General features: G+C 44.9%; 1 protein-coding gene across 2 annotated transcripts in view; it reads right to left on the reverse strand.

Annotated features, from left to right (window-relative positions):
- The window catches only part of SLC22A23 (solute carrier family 22 member 23), a 181660-nt gene that overhangs the window by 112227 nt on the left and 48052 nt on the right, over positions 1-21381 (reverse strand). The window lies entirely within an intron of this gene.

The following is a 21381-nucleotide window of genomic DNA, read 5'->3' on the forward strand; positions in this document are numbered from 1 at the left end:
GTGCAGTGTAGGGATCATGGGCAAGCAAGGGTCCCCTGGGGCCACGCTGGTAAGCCTTGCAAGCCACAGGGAAAAATGTGTCCTATATTCCAAAAGCAACTTGAGCCTTTGAAAGACTTAAGCCACGGAGTGCAGAGATGTGGTCAGAGCTGTCTTTTAACAGACGGTTCTTGCCGTAGCGATATCCGTTTACTCTGCTATCCGAACGTCCCCTCTGCTTTCTGCTGGGCTGCGAACGGTGCCAGTTCCTGCTATGTGTGGAGCAATGATGTACACTCCTGCCACTTCAACCAATGAACAAAACCAAGAAGGTGTCAGGCCAAAATTACCAGGCACCTCATTGATATAGCAGATGCTTATTGATTAGAGACTGATAAACGCAGAAATATAAAGGTTTTGTGTAAGGGAAGTTTTTGTACATTGAATTACACATTAGTGTACTGGAATAAATAAATATTAGTGCACCCGCTTACAATGGTAAAGGCACTCTGGGGTGGATCTTTGCAAAGCAGATGTCCCTTCTCTAAAATAAAGAATCTCCTACGTCAACTTTACAATTTTAATCTATCAGACTCGTTTTAAACAAACGTTCTATCTAAAAATGCTTAAATTCTACCTAAAAATTCTTTTAAAGTAGAGATAAGTGAAGACTATGAGTGCTATAAATATCTTTAAATTGTCACAGTAGGACAATCAGTTGAAAACCACACTTCTCTAGTGACAAGAATAAACACGGTTATACATAATGCTACAAAGAAGACAAAACATAAAACCGGCACCATTGGGACATCTGGGTAGTTCAGTTGGTGAACATCAGACTCTTGACTTCGGCTCAGGTCATGATCCCAGAGTCATGCTTAAGATGTGAGTTTTGACATGCTTAAGATTTTCTCTCTCTCTCTCTCTCTCTGCCCCTCTCCCCAGCTTGTGCTCTCTTTCTCTCAAATTAAAAACAAACAAACAGCAAAAACCCCCAGCACTGTCTTCTCTTCTGGTTTCATCATCACACCATCTAGTTCAAACGTGTACCTTAATTACTACATAATGACCATGTGTTTTGCCTCCTGTCATTTCTGTTTTGAAAAAAGTCAACATAATCTTTTATTTATTAATGCTTACAGCAAGTATGCCCAGAACTCCAAAGATATTCTCCAAAGAATAGAGTGATGTTAAGAGTCCTCAAAACTCTGACCCAGCAACTCTGCTTCAGAGTATGTATCTAAAAGAATTGAAAGCAGAGTCTTGAACAGATACTCGGACAGCCATGTTTATCGTAGCATTATTCACCATGGCCAGAAGACAGAAGAAATCCAAGTGTCCATCAACAAATAAGCGGATAAACAAAATGTGGTAGAGACATATAATGGAATATTATTCAGTCTTAACCAGGAAGAAGATTCTGACACATGAATGAGCCTTGAACACACTGTGCTAGGTGAAATAAGCCAGGCACAAAGGACACATACTGGACCATTCCACTTACATGAGGTCCCTAGAGTAGTAAAACTCCTGGAAACAGAAAGTAGAAGGGTGGTTTCCAGGGTGGAGGGGGCAGGGGAGCTAGTGTTTAATAGGTACAGAGTATCAGTTTTGCAAGAAGGAAAAAGTTTTGAGAGGGAAGGTGGTGATGGCTGCACAACAATGTGAATGTATTTAATGTCACTGAGCTGTACATTTAAAAAAATAGTTTTGGGGCTGGGGCGCCTGGGTGGCTCAGTCAATTTAGCAGCCGACTTCGGCTCAGGTCATGATCTTGTGGTTCATGAGTCTGAGCCCCGTGTCGGGCTCTGTTCAGTTCAGAGTCTGGAGCCTGCTTCAGATTCTGTGTCTCCTCCTCTCTCTGCCCTTACCCTCCTCATGCTCTGTCTCTCAAAAATAAATAAGCATTAAAACATTAAAAAAATAGTTTAGGGGCGCCTCGGTGGCGCAGTTGGTTCAGGATCTCTCTTTGGCTCAGGTCACGATCTCACAGTTCATGAGTTCCAGCCTCATGTTGGGCTCTGTGCTGACAGCTCAGAGCCTGGAGCCTGCTTCAGATTCTGTGTCTCCCTTTCTCTCTGCCCTCCCCCACTCATGCTCTGTCCCTTTCTGTCTCTCAAAAATGAATAATTAAAAAATTTTAAAAAAAAGAAAAAATAGTTTGAGTGGTAAATTTTACATTATGTATGTTTTTTCATGATACAACGAGTTCCAAAACATGGATGCCTCAATGGATGCCACACAAGTGCTGAGTTTATTACAGACTAGACTTGCCCCAATCGTCTTGGTTCCCTTAAAAGTCCCTTAAAAACTTCCTTGGGGAACTTCCCCAAGGTTACAGCAAGTGCTTGGCCTGGGGTCAGGGTATCCCCAACCACCCAGCTAGGGTACCTCACACAAGCGTCTGCCACTGGCCCATATGGAAAACAAAAAACCTTGTCCTCAAAGCAAAACATTCCTCAGAGAACACAGGGCGGAGAGATGCATTAGAGGCGGGATATTGTGAGGGCAAATTTGGTCACCTGAGTTTGTTCAGTCCATCTTCTCTAGAGAACATCTCCAGAATAATCCATTAGGCTGCCAAAATACCATGACAAGTGACCCCACTCTGAGTTCAAGCAGCATGCTGCCAAATTAAGCGCATTGCGCCCTAACTGATGCGGCAAGAAAATCCCCTGTTAAACATTGGTCCTGCTGGACTCTGAGATGTCATAAGCTTTAAAAAATACCTTTCCTAGGTCTTTAATTACTTGGCAAGATGGATTTTTAAATGACCCAGCTCAATATTAGCTAGAAACATGACATGGATGCCACCACAGCTCAGAAAGCACCATACTTAGGAGTTTAGAAAGGGACAGGAAGGGAGGGGGGAGAGGGGGCAGGCAGGGCTGCTGTGGGGAGGTGGCCCAGGCAGATACTGCAAGAGGCAGGCAAGCCTCCCAGTTGAAAAGAGAGAATGAAAAAGAAACACTCACTTGTTCCACAGAAACCATAAACAGCCAACATCTATGAGCCCTGGAAGTGGGCACTTGTAACTCATTTCGCCCCATTCCTCCTCAAACACTTGGTGTGTTTGCAAAGTCGGGGGAGGGGCTCACAACAAAGCAGCCACGGAGGCTCGGAGGCTCGAAGTTCTTCTAAGAGCCTTGTTCTCAGGGTCACAGAGGTGACTGGCACCACCAGGCAACAGCCACCCTGTGGACTGGGGGCTCTGAGGGCCCTTGTTCCTCAGCAGTCACGCCAAGTATTGTTGGAGGCGGCCCCAGAGCTCAGAGCAGGCTCAGAGGAGCAACCCTTTTGTTTCCCAGATGAAGAAAAGGGTACATAGGATCCAGCAATCCCTCTTCTGGGTATATGTCCCAAAGAACTGAAAGCAGTGTTATTATGGCCATGTTCACTACAGCTTTACTCACAATAACTAGAGGATGGACGTAACCCAAGAGCCCATCAACAGATGAAGAAGCAAACAAAATGTATATAAATATACTATAGTATTACTCAGGCGTGAAAAAGGACCTTTGTCACATGCTCCAATGTGGATGAACCCACTTCTATGAAGGGCCTAGAGAAGTGAGATTTACAGAGGCAGAAAACAGAAGGGTGGGTGCCAGGGGCTGGGTGGGGAGAAGGGCATGGGGAGTTAGTGTTCAATGGAAACAGTTTCAGTCAGAAATGGATGGTGTGACATTTCACAACGGTACTATCCACTGAGCTACATGCTGAGATATGGTTAAGATAGTCCATCTTGTGTGGTTTTTTATTCTGCCACAATTTAAATTTTCTTTGAAGTATATGCAAAGAATTAGAGTGTGCTTACAGAAATAAGCTAGGGGCGCCTGGGTGGCTCAGTGGGTTGAGTGTTCGACTTCAGCTCAGGTCATGATCTCATGGTTTGTGGGTTCGAGCCCCGCGTCGGGCTCTCTGTGACAGCTCAGGGCCTGGAGACTGCTTCAGATTCTGTGTCTCCTTCTTTCTATGCCCCTTCCCCATTCACACTCTGTCTCTCAAAAACAAATAAATGTAAAAAAGAAAACTTAAGAAATAAGCCAGTGAATTTTGAGCAAACAGTCAGGGAAGGGCTCTCTGAGGAAGGAAGTTGGGTGGAGGGCAGGGCCAATGTCCAGACAGAGCTCTCTGGCATCATTTGTTTCTGCTGCCCTCTGACCACTCCGTGTCTTTTACCTTTTCAGGCTATTTTACGGTGATCACCTCCTCCAACCTCACAAAGGTCTACACTCATCAGGGCAATGGAGCTAACGCATGTATAATGGGCCTGTGTGGGAGATAAGGCTGTTGTTCCTGACTTGTGAAAGCATCATAATGAACCCATGCAAACCAGGCATGAGGAGAAAGCGTACATTTCAAGTTGTGGCTGGCTGCTGGAAACCTACCAGCATTATGCAGTTTCTAGTGAACAAGTGCCTTGCTGGGACCAGTTTCAAAGATTTGCCCCATTGTCTGCCTTTTTTGCTAACTCTGCAAAGTTGATGTCACTTGTCCTCAAAAGAGAATACTCAGCCAGTCCAAGGGTGAGCTAATAGATGAAAGTGACATCATAATTTTGCATTTCAAAAAAGGTCCAGTGTTGGATGAAATGCACAGACCGCTCCTGGCATGGCATCACCAGGCTGGTTCCTGCCATCTGTCTCTCAGGCCGTTTGGAACAGCTACCAGCTGTAAGCCACAGTCAGGCATAAGGGAATGGTGCTCTCTTCACAACCTCTTGGCCTGAACTAAATCTTATATCTGATGACACTGAAGAAGAAAATGCTTGGAAGAAAAATGCACGATTGCCTGGAAAATTTACATATACTCAGCCATCTCAAGTAATTGGCTTCAAATCACAGAACACACTCATCAGAATTCTAAAGATGCTCTCCATGAGAATGGAGAGAGTTCCAGGCATGTCCTGAGGCCTTCTGTCTGCCTCACTGCCTCTTTCCTCCATGCCCATTACCTAGTCAAGTCCCCATTCAAACCTGTGCAGGCCCAGAATTCTATTCATGGCTGCAATGACCTTAGCCCCCTGACTCTCCATGAGGAAATCTCCTTAGAGCTCAAAGTAAACAGTCCTCCAGGGGACCAGAGCTGTGGGGTATACTTTGTGCCCACCAGCGGGTTTAAATATATGCTAAGGAATGACGTAGACTGAGATGTATCTCCTGCAGTCACCTTGGCTACATTTCATCATCAATCTGTGTTACATATAGAAGGTTGGGTGAAAATTGGGGAGCTGGCATGTACCCCACACTGGACTGCTATGCATCACTGGACCCTGAGGGAGGAAACAGAATATATGAAACTCTGCTTTCTTTATTTCAAAATGTTAGTTTCAGGTCCTATGGGCTGAAATAAAACACTGGCTGTCAGTCAAACCACTGGAAGGACAGAGTTAGAGCCAAGGACTTTAACACTGAAGCTGGAGCCCTGCCGAAAAGCCTCACATGCCAGTATGAGCGAACCAGAAGACTTACTGTTGATATTGGCTCCATGTTCTAAATGAAGCTGATGAACTACATGGATGGAATACAGAGGAATAATACCCTGATTCTTTATAATGATGGAAAGTTTCTCAAACTTACCAGAAACCCCTGATGAGATTTTTGCCCATCTTTTAGTGATGCACTGCTAATTCCTAGAAGTTCTTATTGGGTTACTGGGTATCTACTGGTAAGGCACTGTGTGTCACACAGAGGGTGCAAGATCAGCTCTGTCCCCTTTCTCATGGAGCTATCACAGAGATGATAGCAATGACCCAGAGGAAATCAACTAATAATGGTAAAGAAAAGGAAGGTGGTGACCCTATGTCATAATTCATTCTTGACCAGCCCCTAATTTTATGCTCATTAAAACATGATTTGCACATAAATGTCCTCATCAAGTCACCAAGAGCTTATTCTGAGGGCTACTAGTTCATTAGTCAATAGTTGCCGGACATGGTTGAGCCTAGCTTTATGTCTAACCAACTCTTTTGGTGTCCTGTCCAAATCAATCCAGTGTGTGAGGGTGTCATGAGAAGTCTCAGCACATTATCTCTACTATTTATAACCACCTATGTGATTGAACTGGAAATTGAACTAAGAACTCTAGCCCTTTTAGCTTTTCTTTTTTATAGGCATATACCTACATCTATTTGGTATTACTGCTGCATAGATTTTCATCCAACTCATATTTGGATACCCTTTCTTTGCCAGATGCAGAAGATATAGTGGAGAAAAAGACTGATAAGGTGCAGTTTACCCTAGAGTGGGTGAGTGGTATGCATGGGAATGCAAATAAATAAATCTGTTTTCAGGGAATGGTAGATGCTTAAAACAAGGCAGGTGATTCTAAAGGAATTTTTGAGTGCCAATTGGATAGGTGGCCTGAGAAGGCTCTGCAGATGTCACAGGAGCAGAATCAGAGTGACAAGACATGGCTGGGCCTGCAGATGTCAGGGATGAAACATTTCTGGCAAGGGGAAAGGCTGCTGCAAATGACTTGGGGAACAAGTGAGAGCTTGGCATGTAACGAACCAAAAGAAGGTCAATTTGTCTGGAACGTGCATGAGATCAGCAGCGGTTAAACCCCAGAGAACTTCATGGCCATAGTGAGCAGCTTGCATTGCACAATAAAAGCCTCTAAGACGGTGTGGCAAAGACCGCAGTCATCCCTGGCACTACTCTCTCCTTCCTGCAGGCATGTCTGTGCAAAACTGGACAGTATTTCCCAGCCCCATTGCAACTGGGGGTGGGCAGGTTACTAAGCTGTGGCCAATGGGGTGTACAAAGTGGTATCTACAAGTTCTGGAAAGTGACCTTAATGAGAAAGAGGGTTCCCTCCTCTTCTTTCCCACTCCTCTGCTGGCTAGTACATGGACATGACAGTCAGAATTGCACACAGAAAGTGTGTGGGACCCTGGTGTCATGAGACTGTCCCTGTCAGCCCTGGACTGACTATACTGATGGCAGAAATAAACTTCTACTTTGTTTAAATCCCTGTTGTTTTGGTTTTCTGTGTTTCACAGTGAAGCTATTGCTAACTAACACAGAGCATTTGAAATAGGCGAGCATACGGTCTGATTCATGTTGCAGAAATATCACCCTTGTTGTAAGTGAAGAATTAGTTGTAGAGGTTTGGGCAGGAAGCTGGAAGATCTGTCAGGAAGTTATCATGATTATCCAGGCAAGAAATTAAAGGTTTTGCCTCAGAGGCTGCAGTGGAGATGGACAGAAATCCAGGGACTTAGCATACACTCTGGAGGAAGGGCTAAGGCTGATCAAGAGAGAGGGAAGGGTAGTTCAAAAGTCTTTGCCTGAGTTGAGGCACCTGGGTGGCTCAGTCAGTTAAGCGTCCGACTTCAGCTCGGTTCATAATCTCATCGCTCGTGGGTTTCAGCCCTCCATCAGGCTCTGTGCTGACAGCTAGCTTGGAGCCTGGAGCCTGGAGCCTGTCTTCAGATTCTGTGTGTCTCTCTCTCTCTCTCTGACCCTCCCCTGTTCATGCTGTCTCTATCTCTCTCTCTCAAAAATAAATAAAACATTAAAGAAAAAGTCTTTGCCTGAGCAACTGCACAGGTGGTGTTTCTCCTTACTGAGACTGGAAAGACAAGGGAGGAGGAGGGTGCTATGGTGGCCAGGTGGAATGTAAATGCCTATGAGACCCCACCAAGTGGAATATCCACTAGGCAGGTGGATATAGGAGCATAGAGCCTGGTAGGGAGGTTAAGGTTGGTGATATAAATCATATGGAAGTGATTAAATGCCACGTTTCCATCAGATCTACCAACATAGTGGCCACTAGTCACTTGAAGCTACTTACATTTAATTAAAATGAACAGAAGGAGCATGTGGATGGCTTAGTCAGTTAAACAGCTGCCCTTGGCTCAGGTCACAATCTCACAGTTTGTGGGTTCGAGCCCCACATCAGGCTCTGTGCTGATAGCTCAGAGCCTGAGCTTTCTTCAGATTCTGTGTCTCCCTCTCTTTCTGCCCCTCTCCCGTGCTCTCTCTCTCAAAAATAAACATTAAAAATTTTTTAAATAAATAAAATAAAATGAACAGAAATTACAGATTCAGTTCCTCATGGTACCAGCCACATGTCTAGTGTGACCAGTGGTTACAGCACTGGCTGGTGCAGAGAGAGGACATTCCCACTGTTACAGCAAGTCCTCTTAGAAAGGTCTGCTCCAAAACTCTTTAGAAATAGTTTATTATGATCAATTTGCCTTGTCTCATAGGATCACGTGTGAGAGGGAATGGGAGAGAAAATAAAAGCATGCGCTTTCCCATTTGGTTTTCCTTTATAACTTAGAAATGTAACAGCTATCACTCCTCCTTCCTTGCCCAAATGTTTCAAGTTCATGATTATAAAGTGTTCATCATAATTTCCAACATTTGAGGAGATAACAGGGCTGCATAACTTTTCAGAGGGTAATTGTCCGAAGGGTTTCATTTGTTCTTTCGTTTCGAACTGCCTTGTCATCCTCTAAAAAGAAAGGTAGATGGAAGCAAAAGTGATCTTCCGGAGCGCTGGCGGCAGCAGAGGCTGTCCCCTGCAGGCACCCCTCTCCCCCCACCCCACACAAACACTGAAGCAGCAGTGATGGAATGGAAAAGACAACTGTGCAAACATTAGCTTCTACCGTCACAAGACAGAAAGGAAACATGCCAAAAAGGAGAGTTTGGAGAAACAGCAAAAGAGCAATTACCCCCTGAAGAGAACATGAAATAAGACCTTACAGTGACCCCACAAAGGAAATGGAAAATGAGACCGAACCATGGACAGGTCAGAGAACACCACTGTGTTCTTGGGTAATAACTTTTACAAAGGGAAAAACGGGATTTGGGTACCATGATATCCCGGGACTTCAGCCTGGGACTCACTGGGTGGTGCCTTCTGTAATTCAATTAAACCCTTTTAAGGAACAAAATTCATGTATCCTAGAGGAACTTGATACTCCCCTGACAATTCCAAGCTCACATGAAAGTTCTAACAATAATTCTTGTATGTGGCTTGTAGGCTTTATATGTATGAGACTCAAGAGAGCACCTGAAGCCTGAGGAAGCTGTCTGATGATTCCAAAGAAGATCATCTTGTCAGTGACAAAACTGTCAAGGAAAGGAATGGTTTTGGTAAATTTTGCTTGTGAGTAACACAGATTTGGAAGATTAGTTCTCCATTTAACTTTTCCCAGGGACACCATATACATCAAAGGGGAAATTTTGGGGTCAAAGTTGTCAAACTGCACAAACTGGTATTGCTTCATGGCAGTGCATGGGACAAGAAGGGAAAGACATCCAGAGTTATCGCCCCAAAACAGAGACTAAAAAGCTGGTGATGGCTCTCCACTGCCCACAGAGGAAGGGGACAAACACCTTGTCCCCTTGGCCTGAACACCTTTGGGAAAACCTTCTCAGCCCCTCCTCTGTTCCATCTTTGCATGGCCACCACCTGTAGAGAGGTCATATCTGGGCTGGCCAGGCTTCTCAGTGACAGGTGCTCAGGTAGGTCTTGGAATGTTGGAGAATGAGGCCAGAGGGCTAGAGTGGAAGCTGAACCATGAAACAGACAGCGGAGCAGGGAGCAGGTCTGAGCTGAGCTGGTAGTGCAGTAACAAAGTGGGAACTGAGGGCAGAAGGAAAGGGGACAGGGAGAACAGGTCACGTTGGTGGGACCACATTCTAGAATATGGACTTTTTTTTTTTTTTTTACAAATAGTTTATTGTCAAGTTGGTTTCCATATAACACCCGGTGCTCATCCCCACACGTGCCCTCCTCCATGCCCATCTCCCCTCCCCCCCCGCACCCATGAGATTAGAATATGGACTTCTGAAGTGGGCAGGAAGACTGTGGCCATCTGTGGATGTGTTCTTGGCAGACTACAAGAATTTTTAAATTTTATGTTTTTGTGTCAATGAAAATCTCAGTCGTAACCTGGATCATTGGGATGAGGAACCTGTAACCCAGTGTGGACCCAAGATTTCCACGCTCACATCTACATCTAAATGTACACTCGCAAAGGCCAAATGTCCTATGACAGGCTGCACAAATGCAGGCTTCCCAGGGGCTTGCACGTGGCAGCAGGAGAATGGAGTGGCCACACGTGTACCACGGCACAGGCACAAGGGCCTCAGCGGAGCAGGCGGACGGTACCCATCACACAGCACAAGAGTACTAGGTGACAGGCGGTAATGATGGTTTCTAGTCTCAATTCCAGTCATTAAGTGGATTAAACACTTGTTTCATTAGTATTTGAATAATGCCATGGGTCTACCTTTACCTTCAAGAGAAGTAGACGGGTTGGCAGAACTGTCAGGAGGCACCCTGTTAAAGTGAGTGACTCGGGTGTGCTTGTGAGCAGGGGTGGGACAGGAGGGGGTCTGAGTGTTCTGTTCTGGCAAAGCCTTAGAATTGTTAACATTTTAGACAGCAAAACATGTGAAAAGGCATCATGTACACTGGAGTTTTTCAAGTCCAAATGCCAAAGTACATTAAATACGTAATTGCACCTGAAGCTCTGCCTTTCTGCTATTTAACCCAACAAGGGTGAATGGTGATTCCCTTTCCAGAAAAGACCATCATCGATCACATTAAAGTACCGCAATTAATTTATATGGTATTGGTTTCTAAATTGGATGTTGTCAACACTTTGATCTCACAGTTACTTAGAAGTTAATAAGAACTAATGCAAACTCCTTATAATATATTTGTACACATTTAAATAATCTTATAATAGCATGTTGTAAGACAAAGAAAAAGAGGGCTTTTTGAAACAATACTGGAGCCGTGTAGTCCTGGCTTTCAGTTCTGGTTCCTGTACCTCTGGTAAGGGACCTTGGCCACGTTACCCCCACCCACACATCAGGTTTCCATTTGTAAAATGGGTTAAACAACAGTGCCCATGTATAGAATAATGGGGTGGGTTAAATTAAATATTTATATTACACCCAGCATCACAGCAATGTACGCTGTAAAAATCCAGTAAGTATTAGCTCTTACTTAAAGGCCCCACTAGTGAGGTAGACAGGTCCAGGGACTAGAGGTCTCAGTTTCCCTATCTGTAAAATATGGTCATTAGTAGGATCTACTCGTTAGTATGAAATTTGAAATTAGTATAAAATATTACAGTTCGTATGAAATTTAAAATGGGTGTGTGTATGGGTGTGTATAAATGAATAATTTAGCAGAGAATCTGAGCTTAGAAAATGTTCAATAAATACCTTATTAGTGTTACCAAACAACTCTCATTATGGCCTCTTCAGTTTCTCCGTTTTATCCCTAAACATCAAAATACTACTCAGCTGTATAACACCATGCTACAGACATGCCATGCACGGGCCGGAGTGTGTGAAAAGGGGGGTCACAGCAGAAGGTTCCCCTCGCCTATTCTGTCCAACCATTGCACATCAGAGTTGCCTCTAACTCTTTCTAGAAGGAAACAAGGGAGATTATCTACTTATCCATCCATCCACCCACCCATCCATCCATCCATGCATCTATCTGAGTGAGGGAGGGATATAATGAGATACCAGACAAAATCATGCTTTAAGCACTGAGACCAGCTAAAAAGTGAGCAAAGGACCAGGGATGAAAGGCCAGAAGGTCTCCCAGCATCACCTCCCACATATGTAAGGAAGGGCAGCCACATGCCCTCCCATCCACACACACACAAGAAGCCAATAATATTTACAGACATGGTAAGTCTTGTGTTTTTGTTTTAAAGTTTATTTATTTATCTTGGGAGAGAGATCACAAGCAGGGGAGGGTCAGAGAGAGAGAGACAGAATCCCAAGCAGGCTCCACACTGGCAGCACAGAGCCCAACATAGGACTTGACCTCACGAACCACAAGATCATGACCTTGAGCCGATCAAGAGTCAGATGTTTAACCGACTGTGACACCCAGGTGTCCCAACATGGTAAATCGTTTGTATCCTCACATGATACCTCATCTCAGGAGCTCCTGGTCGCCTCTGCAATTAAAGCCCACGGTCTTATACATATAGACAAGGCAATGCAGCTTGACAAATTACATAGATGCCAGGGAAGAAACCGTCAGAAATTCCAAGTCACACCAGAACTAGCAAAGGCTCTTTCTTATGTAAAACTGCTGTGACTTGGGGGCTGGGCTAGAACGAAATGGCCCTAATTCCTCCTCTGCCCCCACGCTGACAGGGGTTTGGAGAGAGTTCTGAGCCCTTTCCCAGAACTGGCACAAAGCAGATACCAAGGCTTGATGCTTTCAAAAGGCACAGGTTGGAAGGACATAGGCACCTTTCAGTTTTCAAAGAAGAGTGGGCAGAACCAACTCCAGTTGGACACAAAGTACCCTTTTCTATAAGAATCGTCAAAGGCCCCACAGAAGGAGGAAGGAAGGGAAAACAGCAGCCCTCAATCTAAGACCCATCATTTTCCAGGCTCTGTGTTGCGGGCAGGAGGCAGAGGGAACTCCATACCTGGGGCTCTGAGCTGTCCTACTCGGTCACCTGAGAATGCTGTCAGGGGAGGCCCTGCAGTCTCATTCTGGGGCAACTGGTCCAGCTGCAATGCTGCCTGGGCTCCTCAGACTCCCCGAGATCGGTTTCCATCAGGCTGGACTCACAGCCTTAAAGATGCCCAGAGATCCCAGGGGATCCAACTTCACAGAGAATCCCCACATCCAGAGACTCTGCCAGCAGGAGCTGTGTAGGGGGCAAAGGGAGGGCCCACCCACCATGGAGTTTCATGGGCTCCCGGGAGAAGAGCTGAGTGGGTCCCCACAACCCAGTAGAGAGCCTAACAGGACGTCCCAGCTCAGCCTTCGACACACATGGTCTCTAAATTAGGCCTGGATGCTGGTTTGGGGGCCTTTTCTTGAGGAGGAAACACTTCTCCAGAGGGGGCAGAAAAACCAGTGAATAAAACCCGGTGCCGTCTATCATGTCATCTCACATAGCAGCCAAATCTTCAGGATTCTTAGACCAGCAACTGGAAAGCGCCTCCTGACAGCTTTTCCTCCTGAAGGGTCATTTGGGAAGAACAACAGAAAACGAACCTGGTGCCACTGCAAAGTAAAGCTCCTCTTCACACCCCACTCACTCCTGCCCTGGGAGCAGCCATTTTCACACAAATCATTTCAAAAATAGGAGATGCCATCGTCCCGACATGGAGGAGGGCAAATGACACAAAGTAAATATACTTTTGAAAGGCACAGGTTGGCAAGGACACAAGGACTTTTCAGTTTCCATAGACGAGGGGGATGCTTGTGCAGGGGACACATCACTCAACCCTAAGCAGATGCCCCAGAATCTCACTTGGACCCTAAAGTGTATCTGCCTGGGGGCGTGGAAATGCCACGGTGGAACCCGGCAGACAACAGGCCAACAGCTGCATTAAGGGACAGCAAGCAAGTTTCCTGAGTTACCATTTAAAACAGGGGCGCCTGGGTGGCTCAGTTAGTTAAGTGTCAGACTTTGGCTCAGGTCATGATCTTGCAGTTTATGAGTTCAAGTCCTGCATCGGGCTCTGTGCTGACAGCTCGGAGCGTGGAGCCTGCTTCAGATTCTGTGTCTCCTGGTCTCTCTGTCCCTCCCCTGCTCATGCTGTCTCTCCCTCAAAAATACATACACATTAAAAAAATAAAAAATAAATACAAGTGTAGAGAATAAAAGGGGCACCTGGGCAGCTCAGTTGATTAGGCATCTGACTCTTGACTTCAGCTCAGTTTATGATCTCATGGTTACTGAGTTCGAGGCCTGCGTTGGGCTCTGTGCTGACAGTGTGGAGCCTGCTTGGGATTCTCTCTCCCTCTCTGCCCCTCCCAAACTCATGCTGTCTCTCTCAAAATAAATAAACATAATAATAATAATAAAACCAAAAAACACATCTCTAATTCAACTGTTGTTCTAAATGCCTTGTTTTGAGCCATGAAAATGTACTATTTTGGGTGATTTCAAGGAAAAACTGTCATTCCAGATTTGCCTTCCAATTCAGCTTTTTATCCCAATTATAATGAACATTTGCCATTGTTAAAAAGGTGTTTTCTTGTACAGCAGCATGGGATGTAATAAAGCCATTGAATTGTATACTTATTGGTTGAAATGGTAAATTTTATGCTATATATATTTAACCACAATTAAAAAACATTATTTCCTTTCTCAAAACATTTGCTGTTAAGGACAAGGCAGTGTCCATGTCCCCTACTCTGGGGAGGACATGAACTAAAGCCTATGTTTGAAATAAGTTAGATTACATGAATCACTAAATTGAATTATGGTTGCTTTTGCCCTAGTTGCCTCTGACCCACTGGGCAATCATAGCTACATCCAATGGACATTTCTCAATCCCGGTCTTGCATCATTTGACACTCAGCCCCTTCCCTGACTCCCTGCTTATTAGCCTATTCAGACTTTCCACCAACTACTCAGGCTATCCCTTCCCATCTCCCTCAACTGGTTCTTCTACCTCTACCCATTTATTCCTCATGTTTCACAGAGCCTGGGTGATCTCAGTTACCCACAGTCCTTAACTGCTACCTTTATGCTGAGGACATACGGACTTTACTCCTGAACTTCTGAATAGCCAATCACCTGCTAGAGCAGCAGCCTCAGATATCATTAAGGCACCGTCAAGTCATCCTATCTGAGACTGAAGCTGTTATCTTCCCCCACCAAACTTGCCAGAGGAAGGGAGTGGCCAGTAGCTTCAAAATCCTACAGGATTTGGAATCAGGATGCCTGGGCTGTGTCCCTTGTCCCATCACTTGGAGGGAAATCCATCCAATTGTCCAAGCTGGTCACCTGGTCCCCCGTCTCCCTTCTCCCAGTTCTTCAGTCAGCTAGGCTATGGATTCTACCTCCTTAAAGTCTCTCCTTCCTGGTGGCCATGGCCTTCTTCAGGCTCTTCTTCTGCACCTGGATCCTGCAACAGCTCCCAGCTTTTAGCATGACCTTCTTCCTTGGTCTGCTCTCCACTGCCACAGCCTGAGTAATTCCTCCAAAGCACATAAAGGTTTGCCTTCCTTGCTTGAGACCCTTCAGTAGCCTGGCACTGTCCTGGGGTCATGGAGGATGAGAGCTTTGTGCACTGTCCCAGCCTCCTTCCCAGGCTGTGCTATTCATGATTCAGACTCTGGGTTCTAATCAGTCCCAAATCACCCAGAAGTACTAGGCTCTTTGGCCTCCAAGCACCCACTGCAAACAGCAAATACCAATTCTCCCTGACCCTGAACTTACAACTCAGAGATTGCTTCCTGACACTCTCACTTCAGCCAGGGCCTGTCCCTCCATCTTTACTCATTAACCTCTGAGGGTCCTGGAGAGCAGGAAGGTGCATCTACCTTTGTGTGCTCAGCACTTGACAGTGCCCGGTAAATGCTCAAGTCACTCCCCTGGCACCTAGGAAGCACTCACATGTTTGCCAAGTGAGTGAGTGAAGAAGAAAACAGTCTTGTGTTTCCACGAGGGTCACCAAAGATCAAAAGGTGAACTATCTAAAGCAGGTTTATCTGACAAGACACAGTAGCACAATTCAAGGGCCAAGCACACCTGGCTTCATGCCCCTCCAACTCTGAAGTTGAGCTTAGAATTCGAAAGCCATAGAAGGTATGGTGGAGACCTGTGGTTTTCCATTTGGTTTTGTTGTTACTGGTTTATTTTTACAGCAGTATTAACTGTTCTCATATAGGACCTATTGTTTTTTTTGTTTGTTGTTTTCTGTCCATTTTCCCACAAATGGTTCCAGGAAGGGATCATGCAGTTCCACAGACACAGTTTGAAAGCCCGTGCCCTGACTTAATAGACAGGGGAGACAGAGCTTACAGATAAAGCAATTTGTCACTGACATAGAGTCGGTCCATGGCAGAGCTCACACCATAGCTCAGATCTTTCTACTTGTCCCGTTAGTGTAGTAAATTGCTTTGTCACAACTGAAGCACCACTAAAATTCCAGTGTGGGAAAAACCTCATCCTGAAGGATACATACAGCTTTCAGAACATCCTCCGCTATGTGGAAAAGGCATCCAAATGTTCTAATTGCAAAATGCCAGAGATCTAAATATTTGCTGTGTTCTCCCCATGAGTCTGAGATAGGACCATCTTCAGCAAATTTAAAACACCCAAAGAAAGAGGTGCTTTGAAGTCTACTTACACATTTAGATGATACATACACACTGTCTTGCCCTGACTTCTGGACAGAAGAACACTGGGTGCATGGGGCTCGATGATGGGATCCAACCACTCACTCTTACTCTGAGTAAGAGACCCACGTCCTGTCCTAACATGCAAGTGAGGCAATACATCCTTACATGCTCTTCAGACATAAAGACATTGTCTTTTTTTTCAGAGAAAAGTCTCAATATAAATTCAAGTTTGGGCTAACATGTAAGTAGGGATAGAGAAATGTAGTAATTTTTATTTAAAGTGAGAAAAATTAGTCCTCGGTGGCATTTTCTGGTTCTCTGTTGGACAACTCATCTCTGGAATGTCGGGCCAGTGAGAAGCATGGTCCTGACTGGCTGCCACACTGTCCCCCTCCCAGGGACTAGAGCTCATGAACCAGGAGCTTCTGTCCTGACTCAATATTCCCTGGTTACCCCAAGAAGCTATTGTTCCTCAGAGCTGTGACAGAGGCAGACAGAGAGGCAGAGGACAAATACGTTGTTATTTTTTTGGCTTACAGATTAACTCCCTTGTTTTTCACAGTCGGCCTGCATGATTAGCAAAGTTTCCAGTGAAGAAAAAGACTGGTGGGGAAGCCTCAGTCTGTTCGGATTTCCCAGCTCCTCCAGTCTGAATCTGGATAAAACCAAAATTCTTCCAAAGCTTAAAAATCAATCAATCAATTAATTAATTAATTTTAAAAAAAGCATGTGTCAAAGGCTTTTGGTAGACTCTGACTCATTTCCTTGGTGGGAAAAAAGTGCTGTCGCAGAGCCAGTGCCACCAGAAGAACGGGGTTCTGGCTCTGTGTTGCTGCTCTGGGGAGGGCTTGGCATCTGAAGATGCGGAAGGATGAGAGGGGATAGAGAAAGGCTGTGGTGAACAAGCACTCATTCACGTGAAACGTCCCCTTCACCCAAACGCACTTTGCTCTGCAGAAGAAGAGAACCAACCACAAGCCAGGGGAAGTCACTTGTACTTGACAGGGACAATCACCATTCTTTCTATTCATTCCACTGTTCAGCAACTCACTACCTGAAGAGTTTTGAGTTTTGGTTCAGTCAATGCTTTTTTTTTTAATGTACAGCATGACTTAGGTGCTTAACAACCCAGTTGACTGAAATATATTCCAAGGAGTTCAGAATATATTAATATAGTTAGAAAGATAGTTCAGAGCTATAGTAATAGTTCAGGAAGATAGCACATTACAGAAATACATGCAGTTGTGAGGAAGAGTCACTCAACACCAGCACATTAGGAATTACTCCACCACTTCAGTGTGAGGCTAAAACCATCAGTGCCACGTGAGACAGAGAACATCACCCCACCCAGAGCAAACTCAAGACCTTTCTGAGTCTATCTGCCAGTTAGACCTGGCTTCTAATTTTGCAAAATACTCAGTGACTCAGTCACCTGTGACACTTCTGGTTACTGCTTGATTATGTGTAAAATGCAACCAATTATTGAGGCTGACTGGATTTAAGGAAGGTTATTCTTTTTTTTTATTTTTAACATTTATTTATTTTTGAGAGAAAGCTAGAGACAGAGCACGAGCAGGGGAGGGGCAGAGAGAAAAAGAGACACAGAATCCAAAGCAGGCTCCAGGCTCCGAGCTGTCAGCACAGAGCCCGACACAGACTCACAGAACGGGAGATCTCACAGACCGGGAGATCACGACCTGAGCTTAAGTCGGTGCTTAACTGATTGAGCCACCCAGGTGCCCCAAGGAGGGTTATTCTAATGAGAACACGAACCTTTGAGAGAAATTTTCAGGAAAATTGTTCACTGTCGTTAGGTGCAAAAACAAAGCAAAGAAAGTGACATTCATTTGCCCATATTAACTAAAATATGGTCTCTGCCAGCAAAAAGCAGTTTTCGTTATTTCAAATTGGGGGGAGGAGAGGTTGTCAGTGATGGGGGAAAACAGAGATTAAATGAAGAAACAGACTAGAAAAAGTATATTAAAAAATTGTCTCCCATAAGACTTATTACATCGACATCATTAACTTAAAAAGCAATAATCTCTTATGGGCTTCTTTTGAAGAAAAATACATCTGAAATGATGCTGCATTACCCTTCTGTAATGTTATGAATCCCAGCTGGAGAAAGAATTCATACCACAGCACATCATGCCAGCCTGTATCGAAAAGCGGCTATTTCTTTAGTCTTTGAGAAGACTTCATTTTCATAAACAAATAAGGAAATGTAATCCATTGCTTCGTTTCCCAATCTGGTTCCCCACCCCTTGCCCAGCAAAGTCAAGATTTTCTCCCTTATTTTTTTCTTTTAGTCCAGAGGCAAAGGGATACAATTAAGCCCCTGATTTAGCCCAAGTGTATTTAATGATTTCAGTGTCTCACGATGGCCTCCCAGGCAGACAGGGACACACAAACCCATCTACCTTCGCTGATTCACTCCAGCTGGTGCCAAGCACTCCATGTCCATGTAAAGACTCCAGGGGAAGATGCCAATAATGTCTATTTTATGTCCTAATTATGCAACCATGTCTCCCTTTGATGACTTGAAGGAAACACAAGTTTAAAGGAAGGGTATTTAACTGGAATGTACCTTAGAAAAATTCCAAAGCAGGGGAAAAAAAAAAAACAACCTCAGGCAGGCTTGCACATAAAGGCAAAAACTCTCACGAGTCAGCAGCATTTCTCAAAACTGAGCGTCCACCCTCACGGGAAGCTACACAAGAAACAAAATGTTCACAAATCAGTACTTCCCCTCCTTACATCGCCAAGCACCTGCAAAGCTAAAAAAAGAACAATATCCAGTTCTCTTCTGAGACAGTACAGGCCTTTCCAGCAGATGCATTAAGTGAGATAAAAAACCTCATGGCTGAAGGGGGGAGAAAACATTGGGACCATTAAGAATGTATTTTCCAAACGATCAATGCCCCAAAGTTAAAAACTTTTCTTCAGAGTCAATAATACTTCAACCCTGTGAACTGGGTTATCAATAATTTCCTTTACGCAAAACAAATTTCCAAACATTAACTAAGCACATATGCTCCCCGGGTATAAAACACCAGCAGGCATGCAGACTCAGTCTGACTGACTGACTGGGGGGCTTGCCCCTCTAAGTTGTATCACCAGCCTCCGTCTCTGTCCCAAACTTGCCAGAGAGATGGGCTAATCTGGCCCATACATCCCATATCCTACCCCATCTGGTCTGCCCATTACAACTGCATTTCCACTTTTTTAAAATGTTTTTAAAATTTATTTCTGAGAGAGACAGCGTGAGCAGGGGAGGGTCAGAGAGAGAGGGAGACACAGAATCTGAAACAGGCTCCAGGCTCTGAGCTAGCTGTCAGCACAGAGCCCGAAGCGGGGCTTGAATCCACGAACCGTGAGAGCATGACCTGAGCCAAAGTCGGATGCTTAACCGACTGAGCCACCCAGGTGCCCCTAGTTCAAGCCCCATGATCCACCTTGCCAATCGTAGCTCTCCCACCATGGCTCAACCTCCCCCTAATTTACACTGTCTGGATAGTACTTCAATGAACTCCCACTACTCACTGACATCTTTTTGCTTTAACTTTGCTGTATCAGATACTTTATTAACTCAGACACCAGTCCACTGGTTGATACTTGGAAATGTTCGTTGCAGTGACATTTGTCACAATGTTTGATGTGGAATCCTGATTTAAGAAAATAATTATTTATTCATGCCTGGCTTTATTTCAGAAAGAATGTAAGGATCCTAGCACAAATACATGCAATAAAGTTAACATTTACATTACGGAAATAGGAAAATTGGACAAAGGAGAAATGAAGGTAGGAAAGTTCAGATGGAATTAGGAGAGAGGCCAGAATTTAAAGCTCAGCTTGTCAGGCCCATCACGCACATGCTGGATTAGAGTCTAAGCCTTTTAGCTCCCTAGAAGCCAACGGACAGAGAGAGACTCACACGTATCAGTGGCTGAAATATTATGGCTCATTTGGTCAAACCTGGTCCACTTTCTGTTTTGGTAAGTAAAGTTTTATTGGCACACAGCCACACCTACTCATTTACATATTATTTATGGTTGTTTTTGAGATACAGTGGCAGAGTTGAGTGGCTGCAACAGAGATCTGCAAAATCTGAGGTATTTACTATCTGACCCTTTACAGAAAAAGGTATGCAGATGACCAGGTTATATGATTCTGTGCACACAGATCAAAAGCATCGCAGTCTCCTAGGACAAGCACACTCTTTGCATGGTTCTGTAATGGCAGAGGACTTTCTACTTTGAAGCGCTCGCTATGTAATCTCATGAAAACACATCCTTTGCTTCATCTTCCACAGTAAACACAACAAAAGGTTTCGCAGGGTAGATGGCATGATGTCATAACACGCGTCAGTCAAACAATTCCACATGAGGCTGAAACAATGCAGGTCAGGAGAAATGGCCTCCTGCTCTGGCCAGCTACACGCAGCCCTCCCCACCTCCTCCCTTATCACAGGAAGACACAGCCAATGGCTCCAGGTGGCTTCCCCAGTGTCCTCCAAAGCCTTCTCTGAGTTCTCTGGCAGCCTCGGCCAGCCACCAGCGACTGGCTGATGTCCGTACACAAGGTACACTGGTATGCCATCTTTGCTTTATGGCAGTTTTCCATTAACGCTCCCTCTCTGAGTCTCAGAAGCAGTGGGGTGGTGAGATGGAAGAAAAGCTCCTGAGCGGAGACATTCTGTTCTGCATTTAATGGCATGCATGAGGATGCACTGGCCTGATGCCCTCCTGTGAGAACTAGGAGCTTGGCAAGGACGGCTGTCTAAGGAGAAAACCCATGATGCCTGCACACGTGTTGGGCAGGTGAGCATCTGAGAGCAAGGGCTGGGGCTCCCCTCCAGAAAAGAGAGCATAGGATCTGTGGAGAGCATGGTCTCCACAGACCACAGGGTGCATGGGGCCAAGCAATGGCACTGGCATTTTGTCTGCAAACGCTTAAGCTCACTGCCCATGTTTGCTCAAAGAAACAAAGAGCCATCACCCAGACCCGCTGACCTTGAACACACATTTTCCTAAAGAAATTCTCCCTGCCAGAAGCAAGGGTTCCAAAAAACATATGCAAATGAAAACTGGGAACGGTGATTTCTACGAAAGTACAATTCAGTTCAGTGTTGGAAGAGGAAGACAGAACCTGCCCGCTGTGGATTTGGAAGGACACATCTGTCACCTTCCTCTATGCTCATTCCTCCTTTGTGACTATAAAACTATGTTATAAAGCAATTCTATTTCTATTCTCTACAATAGGGAGCAAAAATTCAGGTTACCCAGAAGTGTTACTGAGTCTAGT

This window comes from Crocuta crocuta, unplaced genomic scaffold (genome assembly GCF_008692635.1).
Source record: "Crocuta crocuta isolate KB4526 unplaced genomic scaffold, BGI_CrCroc_1.0 scaffold24, whole genome shotgun sequence".
Classification (NCBI taxonomy): Eukaryota; Metazoa; Chordata; class Mammalia; order Carnivora; family Hyaenidae; genus Crocuta; species Crocuta crocuta.